This window comes from Chiloscyllium plagiosum, chromosome 12, assembly GCF_004010195.1.
Source record: "Chiloscyllium plagiosum isolate BGI_BamShark_2017 chromosome 12, ASM401019v2, whole genome shotgun sequence".
Classification (NCBI taxonomy): Eukaryota; Metazoa; Chordata; class Chondrichthyes; order Orectolobiformes; family Hemiscylliidae; genus Chiloscyllium; species Chiloscyllium plagiosum.
Genome location: NC_057721.1, coordinates 3,080,626 through 3,091,689, shown reverse-complemented (window position 1 = coordinate 3,091,689; position 11,064 = coordinate 3,080,626). Strand labels below are relative to the sequence as shown.

General features: G+C 43.7%; 1 non-coding gene across 1 annotated transcript; it reads left to right on the top strand.

Moving 5' to 3' along the window:
• Positions 1-9,802: 9,802 nt before the first annotated feature.
• Positions 9,803-9,874, top strand: trnag-ucc. The gene has a single exon. It is a non-coding gene; the product is annotated as a tRNA-Gly (tRNA).
• Positions 9,875-11,064: the final 1,190 nt, after the last annotated feature.

Sequence of the window (11,064 nt, the reverse complement as noted above, 5' to 3'; positions counted from 1 at the left end):
AAAGTCTGAATTAAAAGGTATAATGAGAATTACCCAAACAGTAAAACTCAGTCTTTTATTACTTCTGAATTCTAATATTTCACTGCAAAATGTGCAACAAAAAACGAATGCAGTTTCGAATCAAGAACTATTTGTCGAATTGCACATCAGCTGATGTCCAGAGTTGCTTCTGACGTAGCGATAGTGGTATAGTGGTGAGCATAGCTGCTTTCCAAGCAGTTGATGCGGGTTCGATTCCCGGCCATCGCAAGCTGTGGCTTTTAAACCACTCAACAGCAAAAATACCATTTCCAGCAGTGGGAATGAAACACTGACATCTGCACATCACCTTGAGTCAGCCACATTAACGGGGCCAAACCTCTGGAGGGCGGCCACCACTTTGAAGTTAAGGATGTGCCCTGGAAGATGAAGGAGTCAGGACGATACCCGTTTCAAATTAACTGGTGTCATGACAGAAATCCTGAGCTTTTGATTTTATTTCAAGATTTCACTCCTTTCAACATTACTCTCACTTTTTTGTGTGAAATACAGCCTAATATCAAGTGAAAAGTGGGTGGCCAGCCCATTGTTTATGGGCACAGCATTATTTATTATATCAGATCGGTTATTTTATTTTTTAATTGAAATGTACACCAATCTGACTGTCTCGTGCACAGACAGAATCTGTTTGCTCACTTCATTCACCCTGACAGACTCTTGAGTATTTCTGCGGGTTGGTTGCAATTCCCACTTGTGGCCAATAGTGGTCACTAACTTGTGGAACAATGAAGTTCCCAGATCAGAGAGAAGGAGAGAACAGACAATAATTGTTGCCCTTGTGTTGGACGGTGCAGGTCAGAAATAGGAGGAGTGGAGACCAGCTGCCTTTATATTTCCAGTAATGAGAAAATGACTCGATAAAACTCTGAGAGATGATAGAAATGACCACACAGTGAGTGAAAGTTTAATCCAAGATAGAGCTAAAACATCTCACAATGTTACCTGATAAAGGAGCAGCTATTGCTTCCAAATAAACCTGTTGGACTATAACCTGGTGTTATGTGGTTTTTAACATTGTCCACCCCAGTCCAACACCGGCTCCTCCACGTCATCATCCAAGATAATCATCATGGATTTGTTAAGGGAAGTTAGTGTCTGATGAACGTGACTGATTTTGTTTAAAGGATAAAGAATGAAGGAGGTGTTTGTGATGTAGACCAACCTGATGATAAGAAGAATGCTGCATGTGTTCTGAAATAGTTCAGTTCCTCAAGGTTCAGAAACTAAACAGAAATTGCTGGAGAATCTGAGCAGTGTTGCACCTTCAGTGGGGAGAAAGCAGAGTTGACATTTTGGGTCTCATACGTCTGATGAAGTGTCGCAATTCTTTGATTTTTCCTCAGGCTTCAGTATTAGTCACCTGTTTGCCTGGTGTATATATCACTGTTGTGGAATTGGTGTCGGATATCAAATTTGTAGATGATAAAATATTAGTCATTGGTTTTGGGGAAGCTGTCTGCAGACTGTGGGGAGATCTACATCATTTGGTGAGCTACACAGCAAAGCTGTGAAAGGGGATTTGATCTGGAGAACGTTGGGATTCAGTAAACGATAACTGGTCCCATATCTATCATCCTCTCTACAGACTGGTCAACATGAACCAACAAAGAGATCTTAACTGTCCCCTCAATCTACTTATTATCTTGTTTATATGAAAGTAAATGTAAATTTGAACAATTCTGTTACTGTACTCAATTTCAGCCAATACATGTCCCCACACTCAGATCCCTCTCTGATTTAAGATGCTCCTTCACATAGAGTCATAGAGATGCACACACGGAAACACATCCTTTGGTCCAACCCGTCCATGCCGACCAGATGTCCCAACCTATTCTAGTCCCACCAGCCATCACCTGGCCCATATCCCTCCAAACCCTTCCTATTCATATACCCATCCAGATGCCTTTTAAATGTTTCAATTGTACCAGCTTCCTCTGGCAGCTCATTCCATACACGTTCCACCATCTGTGTGAAAAAGTTCCCCCTAGGTATCTTTTATATCTTTCCCCTCTCATCCCAAACTCTAGTTCTGGACTCCCTCACCCCAGGGAAAAAACCTTGTCTATTTATCCTGTCCATGCGCCTCATGGTTTTATAAACCTCTATAAGGTCGCCTCTCAGCCTCCGACGCTCCAGGGAAAACAGTCCTCGCCTATTCGACCTCTCCCTGCAGCTCAAATCCTCTCACCCTGGCAACATCCTTGTTAGTCTTTTCTGAACCCTTTCAAGTTTCACAACATCCTTCCAAGAAAGGAGACCGAAATTGCATGCAATATTCCAAAAGTGGCCTAACCAATATCTGTACAGCCGCAACATGACCTCCCAACTTCTGTACTCAATACTCTGACCAGTAAAGGAAAGCATACCAAATGCCTTCTTCACTATCCTAGCTAACTGCAACTCTACTTTCAAGGAGCTATGAACCTGTACTCCAAGGTCTCTTTGTTCAACAACACTCCCTATAACCTTACAATTAAGTGCATAATTCTTGCTAAGATTTGCTTTCCTAAAATGCAGCACCTCACATTTATCTAAATTATCCATCTGCCACTCCTCAGCCCATTGGCTCCATTGATCAAGATCCCATTGTAATCGGAGGTAACCCTCTTCGCTGTCCAGTATATCTCCAATTGTGGTGTCATCTGCACAACTTACTTCACAATCATTTGTATAAATAATGAATTGCAGTGCACCCAGCACTGATCCTTGTGGCACACCACTGGTCACAGGCCTCCATTCTGAAAGGCTGCATCTATATTTGCCTCTTTGAATGTTTTTTTTGTCAACTAATATCTCCTTTGGTGGATCAACATCAGCTCTACTTAAACTAAATAACTGCAGAGCTTGAAGATTTGCAATGAAAACAGAAATTATTGGTGAAACTCAGCAGGTCTGGCAACATAGAGTCATACAGCATGGAAATAGATTCCTTGTCCTAACTTATCCATGCCACCCAGATTTCCGAAACTGAGCTAGTCCCACTTGCCTGTGTTTGGCCTATATGCCTCTAAACCTTTCCTAACCATGTAACTGTCCAAAGGTATTTTAAATGTTGTAATTGTACTTTTCTCTACCACTTCCTCTGGCATCTCATTCCACATACTGACCATCTCATTTGTTGTCAAGTCCTTTTTAAATCTTTCCCCCTCTCCTTAATCCCGTGTCCTCTAGTTCTGAACTCACGTGCCATGGGAAAAAAACCTTGTCTGTTCACCTTATCTATGACTTTATAACCTCTATATGGTAAAGCCTCAGCTTCCTAATCTCCAGGGGAAAAGGTTCTAGCCTATCAAACCTCTCCTTATAACTCAAACCCTCTTGTCTTGGTAATATCCTTGTGAATCTTTTTTGCACCCTTTCGGGTTTAATAACATCCTTCAGGCAAGGCGACTAGGATTGAACACAGTACTCCAGATGTAGTCTTATCAATGTCTACGGCCGTAGCACAACACCTCCAAAGGCCTTACCATTAACTGTGTAAAAACCTTGTCAAAATCTTTGCTAAATTCAATGTCTACCACCCTGCCTTCATCTATCGTCTTGGTCACCTCTTCACAAAACTCAATCAAATATATGAGACACAATTCCCACACACAAAGCCGCGCTGACTATCCTAATCAGTCCTTACCTTCCCAAATGCATGTAGATCCTGTCTGTTAGAAACAGCTTCTCCATTATTGATGTCTGGCTCACCAGTTTGTAGTTCCCTGGCTTTTCCTTGCAGCCTTTCTTAATTGTAGTATAAATTAGCCACCCTTCAGTCTTCTGGCACCTCGACCATGGCTGTCGATGATTCCGATATCTCTGCTAAGATCCCTACAATTTCTTCCCTAGCTTCCCACAATGGTCTGGGATCCAGTTGACCAGGTCCCAGGGATTTATGTAGCTTCATGCATTTTAAGATCTCCAGCACCCCTTCTTCAAGACATGTGGATGTTTTTCAAGACATCGCTATTTATTTCCCTGAGTTGTCTCTAGCCTCTGTGTTCTTCTCCACAGTAAATATTGACGCGAAATAGTGGTTTAGGATCCCACCCATCCTTTCGTGGCTCCATGGATAGATGGCTCCTTTGATTTTTAAGGGAACCTGTTCTCTCCCCAGTTACTCTTTTGCCCTAATATACTTAGTGAACCTCTTTGGATTCTCATTAACCTTATCTGCCCACGCTATCTCCTGTCCCCTTTTTGCCCTCCTGATTTCCCTCGACACACCCTGAACTCCTCAAGCAATCAGTTGATCCCATTTGTCTGTACCTGACATATTTCTCCTTCTTTCTCTTGACCAGACCCTCAAAATCTGTTGTACAATTCTATCAGTGATCACCCCTTTCGTATTTCTCAGTCCCCCCCCGCCCCACCCCGCCATATAGCTTCACTGGACCGTGTCCCAGGAATGTCCTCTCTAAGGACTACCATGATGCTTTCCCTAATCAAAACACCAGGCGCCTCCTCTTTTGCCTCTCTTTCTATTCTTGGAATGTACCTCGGAACATTGAGCTGCTAGTCTTGTCCTTCCCTCAGCCATATTTCTGTAATAGCTATCCCAGTCCCATGCTCTCGTCCATGCCCTGAATTCATTTGCCTTACCAGTCTAGCCTCTTGCATTGAAATAAATGCAGTTTAATTTATCAGTCTTAGCTTGTTTTCTGCTGTGCTCTTGCCTGCCTTGTCTATTTAACTTGTTTTCTTTAACTTCTATACCAGCCTCAACCTTCTATCTCGTCTCACTACCGTGTAGATTGGCCGCTCCCTGCCAGATGAGTTGAACCCCTCCTGATCAAGTCTCCCCACCACAACCCATCCATCTTGTGCAGGTCACTTCGACTCCAGATCAGACCCAATGATCCAAAAATCTGATTCACTGCTGCCTACAGCACCTCCTCAGCCATATATTCATCTGTCATCTATTCCTACTCTTACGAGCATGTGGCGTTGGGAGTAATCCAGAAATTATTATCTTGAGGTCCTGCTTTGTAACCTCCTGCCTAACTCCCTCTATTTACTTTGCAGGGCCTCATCCCTTTTCTTCTACCTCTGTGTTTGGTACCGATGTGTAAAATGACCTCTGGCAGCCAACATTCCCCTTTAAGAATGTGCTGCAGTCGTTCTCTGACATCCTTGACCCTGGCACCAGGGAGGCAACAAAGCATCCTGGAATCACGCTCACAGCTGCGGAAATGCCTGCCTGTGCCCCTGACTAGACAGCCCCTATCACAATTGCTTGCTTGGACTTTGCCATACCCTGCGTTAAAGTAAAGCCAGTTGTGGTGCCAAAGACCTGGCTGATGCTGCTATTTTCTCTTGAGAAGCTATTCCCCAACAGTATCCAAAACTGTATAATTGTCTTTGAGTGGAATAGAGTGAGGACTGCAGATGCTGGAGATCAGAGCTGAAAATGTGTTGCTGGAAAAGCGCAGCAGGTCAGGCAGCATCCAAGGAGCAGGAGAATCGATGTTTCGGGCATGAGCCCTTCTTTGAGAGGGATAGCCACAGGAAACACCTGCACTATCTCTCTTAGTAGTCACCCATCTTTCTGACTGAAACTGCAGTGCGATCACCACCCCAAAACTTGTATCTGTCACACTCTCACTGACTGTGTCCACTTTGGTAATTAACCAGTTTTCATTAGACGGTCTGCTTTGAAGCAGCTGAAGTAATGACATTGCAGGGATTGCCGTTTGTATAGATAGACCATCTAATTCAATGTCTTGGAAAATCTCAGCAGGTCTGGCAGCATCTGTAAGGAGAGAAAAGAGCTGACGTTTCGAGTCTGACTGACCCTTTGACAAAGGGATAGTCAGCTCTTTTCTCTCCTTACAGATGCTGCCAGACCTGCTGAGATTTTCCAGCATTTTCTCTTTTGGTTTCGGATTCCAGCATCCGCAGTAATTTGCTTTTATTTAAGTCAATGTCTTATTGATTAAAGGACAACTACCTGATGAACCAACAGCACTCCGAAAGCTAGTGCTTCCAAATAAACCTGTTGGTCTATAACCTGGTGTTGTGTGATTTTTAACCTTCTACACCCCAGTCCTACACCGGCACCTCCACATCATGATTTAAAGGAAGGAGAGGAAGTCTTTGCAATTTGAGGAGAGAGCTGTATCTGCTTAAACGTTTGAGCATGTCTGGGAGGGAAGAGTCTATACACTGGCTCCACCTGATTGGCTACAATAAGCAACGTTGAAATCAGTCAGATTTAATGTTAGAATATCATGCGATATTAGATTGGATTACTTACAGTGTGGAAACAGGCCCTTCGGCCCAACAAGTCCACACCGACCCGCCGAAGCGCAACCCACCCAGACCCATTCCCCTATATTTACCCCTGCCCCTAACACTACGGGCAATTTAGCAAGGCCAATTCACCTAGCCTGCTATATGCAGCAAGGTTGGCTGGGGAAAGTGTTGCTGAACAAACAGACTTTGGAGTGCAGGTTCATAGTTCCTTGAAAGTGGAGTCACAGGTAGATAGGATAGTGAAGAAGGCATCTGGTATGCTTGCCTTTATTGGTCAGTGCATTGAGTTGAGAGGTCATGTTGCAGCTGTGAAGGTCACTGGTTAGGTCACTTTGAGAATACTATGTGCAATCCTGGTCTCCCTGCTATAGGAAGAATGTCTCCAAACTTGAAAGGGTTCAGAAAAAAATTGATGAGGATGTTACGATCAGGGATAGTGAAGGGAACTTGTGCCTGGAGTCGGAGGAGGTAGGGGAGGTCCTTAGTCAATACTTTGCTTCAGTATTCACTAATGAGAGGGACCTGTCATATGTGAGGACAGTGTGAAACAGGCTGACATGCAGGAACAGGTTGATGTCAAGAAGGAGGATGTGCTAGAAATTTTGAAAAACATGAGGCTAGATAAGTCCCTTGGGCCAGACAAGATATATCCAAGGTTGCTATAGGAAGCAAGGAAAGAGATTGCTGTGCCTTTGGTGATGATCTTTGCATCCTCACTGTCCAGTGGAGTAGTAACAGATGATTGGAGAGTAGCAAATGTTCTTCCCTTGGTCAATAAAGGGAATAGGAATAACCCTGGGAATCACAGTCAGTCTTACGTAAGTGATGGGCAAATTACTGGAGAGGATTCTGCGAGACAGAATTTTAGGTCATTTGGAAAACCATAGTTTGATTAGAGATCATTAACATGGCTTTGTGTGGCCTATCACGGCCTCACAAGTCTTACTAAATTCTTTAAGGATGTGACATAACACATTGATGAAGGTAGAGCAGTGGATGTGCTGTGTATGGATTTTAACAAGGCATTTGATAAGGTTCCCCATGGGAGGCTCATTCAGAAAGTAAAGAGGCGAGGGATACAGGGAAATCTGGCTGTCTGGATACAGAACTGGCTGGCCCATAGAAAACACAGAGTGATGGTAGATGGAAAGTATTCAGCCTGGAGCTCAGTGACCAGTAGTGTTTCACAGGGATCGGTTTTGGGACTTCTGCTGTTTGTGATTTTAATAGATGACTTGAATGAGGAAGTGGAAGGTTGAGTTAGTAAGTTTGCTGATGACATGAGGTTGGTGGAGTGGTGGATAGTGCGGAGGGCTGTTGTAGGTTGCAATGGGGCATTGACAGGATACAGAACTGGGCTGGGAAACGGCAGATGGAGTTCAACCTGGAAAAGTGTGAAGTGATTCACTTTGGAAGGTCGAATTTGAATGCAAATTACAGGGTTAAAGGCAGGATTCTTAGCAGTGTGGAGGAACAGAGCGATTTGGGGTTCACATCCACAGATCCCTCAAAGTTGCCACCCAAATTAACTGGATTGTTAAGAAGGTTTATGGGGTTTTAGATTACTTACAGTGTGGAAGCAGGCCCTTCGGCACAACAAGTCCACACCGCCCCGCCGAAGCGCAACCCACCCATACCCCCACATTTACCCCTTACCTAACACTACAGGCACTTTAGCATTGCTAATTCAGCTGACCTGCACATCTTTGTGACTGTGGGAGGAAACCCACGCAGACACGGGGAAGAACGTGCAAACTCCACACAATCAGTCGCCTGAGGCAGGAATTGAACCCAGGTCTCTGGCACTGTGAGGCAGCAGTGCTAACCACTGTGAGCAGGGGGATTGAGTTTAAGAGCCATGAGGTTATGCTGCAATTGTATAAAGCCCTGGTTAGACCTCACTTGGAATATTGTGTTCAGTTCTGGTCACCTCATTATAGGAAGGATGTGGAAGCTTTAGAGAGGGTGCAGGGGAGATTTGCCAGGATGCTGCCTGGACTGGAGGGCATGTCTTATGAAGAAAGGCTGTTCTCATTGGAGTGAAGAAGGATGAGAGGTGATTTGATCAAGGTGTACAAGATGATGAGAAGTTTAGATAGTGTGGATAGCAATAGACTTTTTTCCCTGGGCATAAATGGCTATCAGAAGGGGACATAATTTTAAGGTGATTGGAGAAAGGTTTAGGGGAGTTGTCAGAGGTAGTACCATTGCTGGAATGCACTGCCAGCAATGGTACTAGAGACAGATACATTAGGGATATTTAAGCGACTATTGGATAGGCACATGGATGACAGTAAAATGAAGGGCATGTAGGTTTGTTTAATCTTAAAGTAGGATAAAAGGTTGGCACAACACCAAGGGCCGAATGGCCTGTACTGTGCTGTACTGTTATATGTTCTACCTTACCAGGGTTTGAGCTATAGGGAGAGGCGGAATAGGCTTGGGCTATTTCCCCTGCAGAGTCAGAGGCTGAGGGGTTGACCTTACAGAGATTTATGAAATCATGTGGGGCATGGATAGGTTAAATAAGCAAGGTCTTTTCCCCTGGGGAGGAGGATTCCAGAACTAGAGGGCAGAGGTTTAAGGTGAGAGGGGAAAGATTTAAAAGGGCAACAAAGGGCTAGTGTGTGTATGGAATGTGTTGCCAGAGGAAGTGGTGGAGGTTAGTACAATTACAACATTTAAAAGGAATCTGGATGGGTATATGAATAGAAAGGGTTTAGAGGGATATGGGCTAAATGCTGACAAATGGGTTAGATTAATTTAGGATATCTGGTCGGCATGGATGAGCTGGACTGAAGAGGCTGTTTTCGTGCTGTATATCTCTATGACTCTATGACTGCCTTCTGTATGCTCCTCAACACTGCTCCAATCAATCCATAAGATCTGAGAGGTGCTGTAGACATGTTTCCTGCAGGTGTAGTCACCAGGGACAGTTGACTGCTTCCTGACCTCCCACATCTGAGGAGCATACCACTCCATTGCCATGTCTGCTCTCTTTTAACAGCTATCGGGCTACTGAGATAAAAAGAGGTCCTTGTTGCTGCTCTTCGGCCCGATCTTAGATCTAACCAGACACAGCCTCTCTACCTCACTTGTCTAAATGCCCCCCACACTTAGCTATACTCGCAAGATTTTCAGTCTCTCGCCAGTCCTACTCCACGCTGGGAGCACTCACGACACCGGGTTATAGTGCAACAGGTTTATTTGAAACCACAAGCTTTTGGAGCTCCTTCCTTTAATAATATATTATAAGGCTTGTCCTGTTACAAGAATCAGACATGAGCAGGATTAGGTTAACTCCCTGCAATGTTTAAACTTGCAATGTTTAAACTTGCCTTAGACATGACCCTTCCATTCCACAGAGTGACTCTTCGTTAAAACTGAAGAATTCTGAAGCTGGTGCTGCCAAATCTGCTGAGTTTCATCAGCAATTTCTATTTTTATTTCAATCCCATTGAATCTATTATGATAAGAGTCTTGTAAACTATATTTGGGGATTATGCAAAGACTCCGTTACAGTGCGATGGTGGTATAGTGGTGAGCATAGCTGCCTTCCAAGCAGTTGACCCGGGTTCGATTCCCGGCCATCGCAAGTTTATAGTTTGCAATCCAGGGTTAGTGGCTGCTCCAAAACAATTCGGCAAACAGCTACTTACTTCTCCCGATGATAATTATTGGTGAATCGCTCCTTATTTCTCTTAATGACTGTGTTTTTGGTGAATCGCAGTGTAGAATCTGATTTTCTTACTCTTTTTCCTCAGCTGCTTCCCAGTTCTTGTTTAAACATCCATTCCTGCACAGAGATTGTTTTATTACTGAAACTGAGATATTGTACACAGTGGGAATCTCAAATGATTAACACAAGCTTGTTGAAAATACTAAACAGGACCGGCAACTTCTGTATTCAAGGGAGGATTAAAGTCTCAGTTCAGTAAGTGGTTAAAATACAACGGTGCCTCAAAACACCAGAACTTTTATTTTTATTTCGTTTTTGTATCTTTATTTGGAATTGGCTCTTTCTGTATTTCATCTAATTCATTGTTCAACTCAGATCTTTTTTTTCTGCACGATCTTTAGTAAAATGTCAGTGAGCAAGTTCATAAACGTAGGGGGAGAGTGTGGTGCTGGAAAAGCACAGGAGATCCTCTTCAGGAACGATGAAGGCCTTATTCCCGAAACGTGGATCCTCCTGCTCCTGGGATGCTGCCTGACCTGCTGTGCTTTTCCAGCACCACACTCCCCACTCTGATCTGCAATCCTCACTTCCTCCAAATTCATAAATGTCCAAACAATATTCCTCATGACATTGAATCGGTTGTTTTATTTTTTAGTCTAAATGCGCACAGTCTTGAGCGTGGAAGTTACAAATCTGTTTCCTAACATTAGCTGGAACTTTAACTTTAACCTTGACAGACCCTGAGAATTTCCGCGTTTGGCTTGCAGTTCCCAATTGTGACCGGTAGTGGGCGCTAACCTGTGAAACAATGAAGTTCCCAGATCAGAGGGAGATGGGGACGTCAGACAATGTTTGTTCCCCTTGTATTTTTTTTATTAAACAATACGCAGTTTGTAAAACAATTAACATTAACAGCTGTAACAGAGGAACAGCAATTTTACGAGGGAAAGGAGTGGCAAAGCCAGGCCCCAACCCTACAGTTCAACCAGTTTTCAGGGAAATGAGGACAAACCTCAAATCCCACTTTCAATCATTACAAAGCACTAACAATGATATTTGTACATATAAGACAGTCCAATTACATTTTTAAAAATGCATACAATATA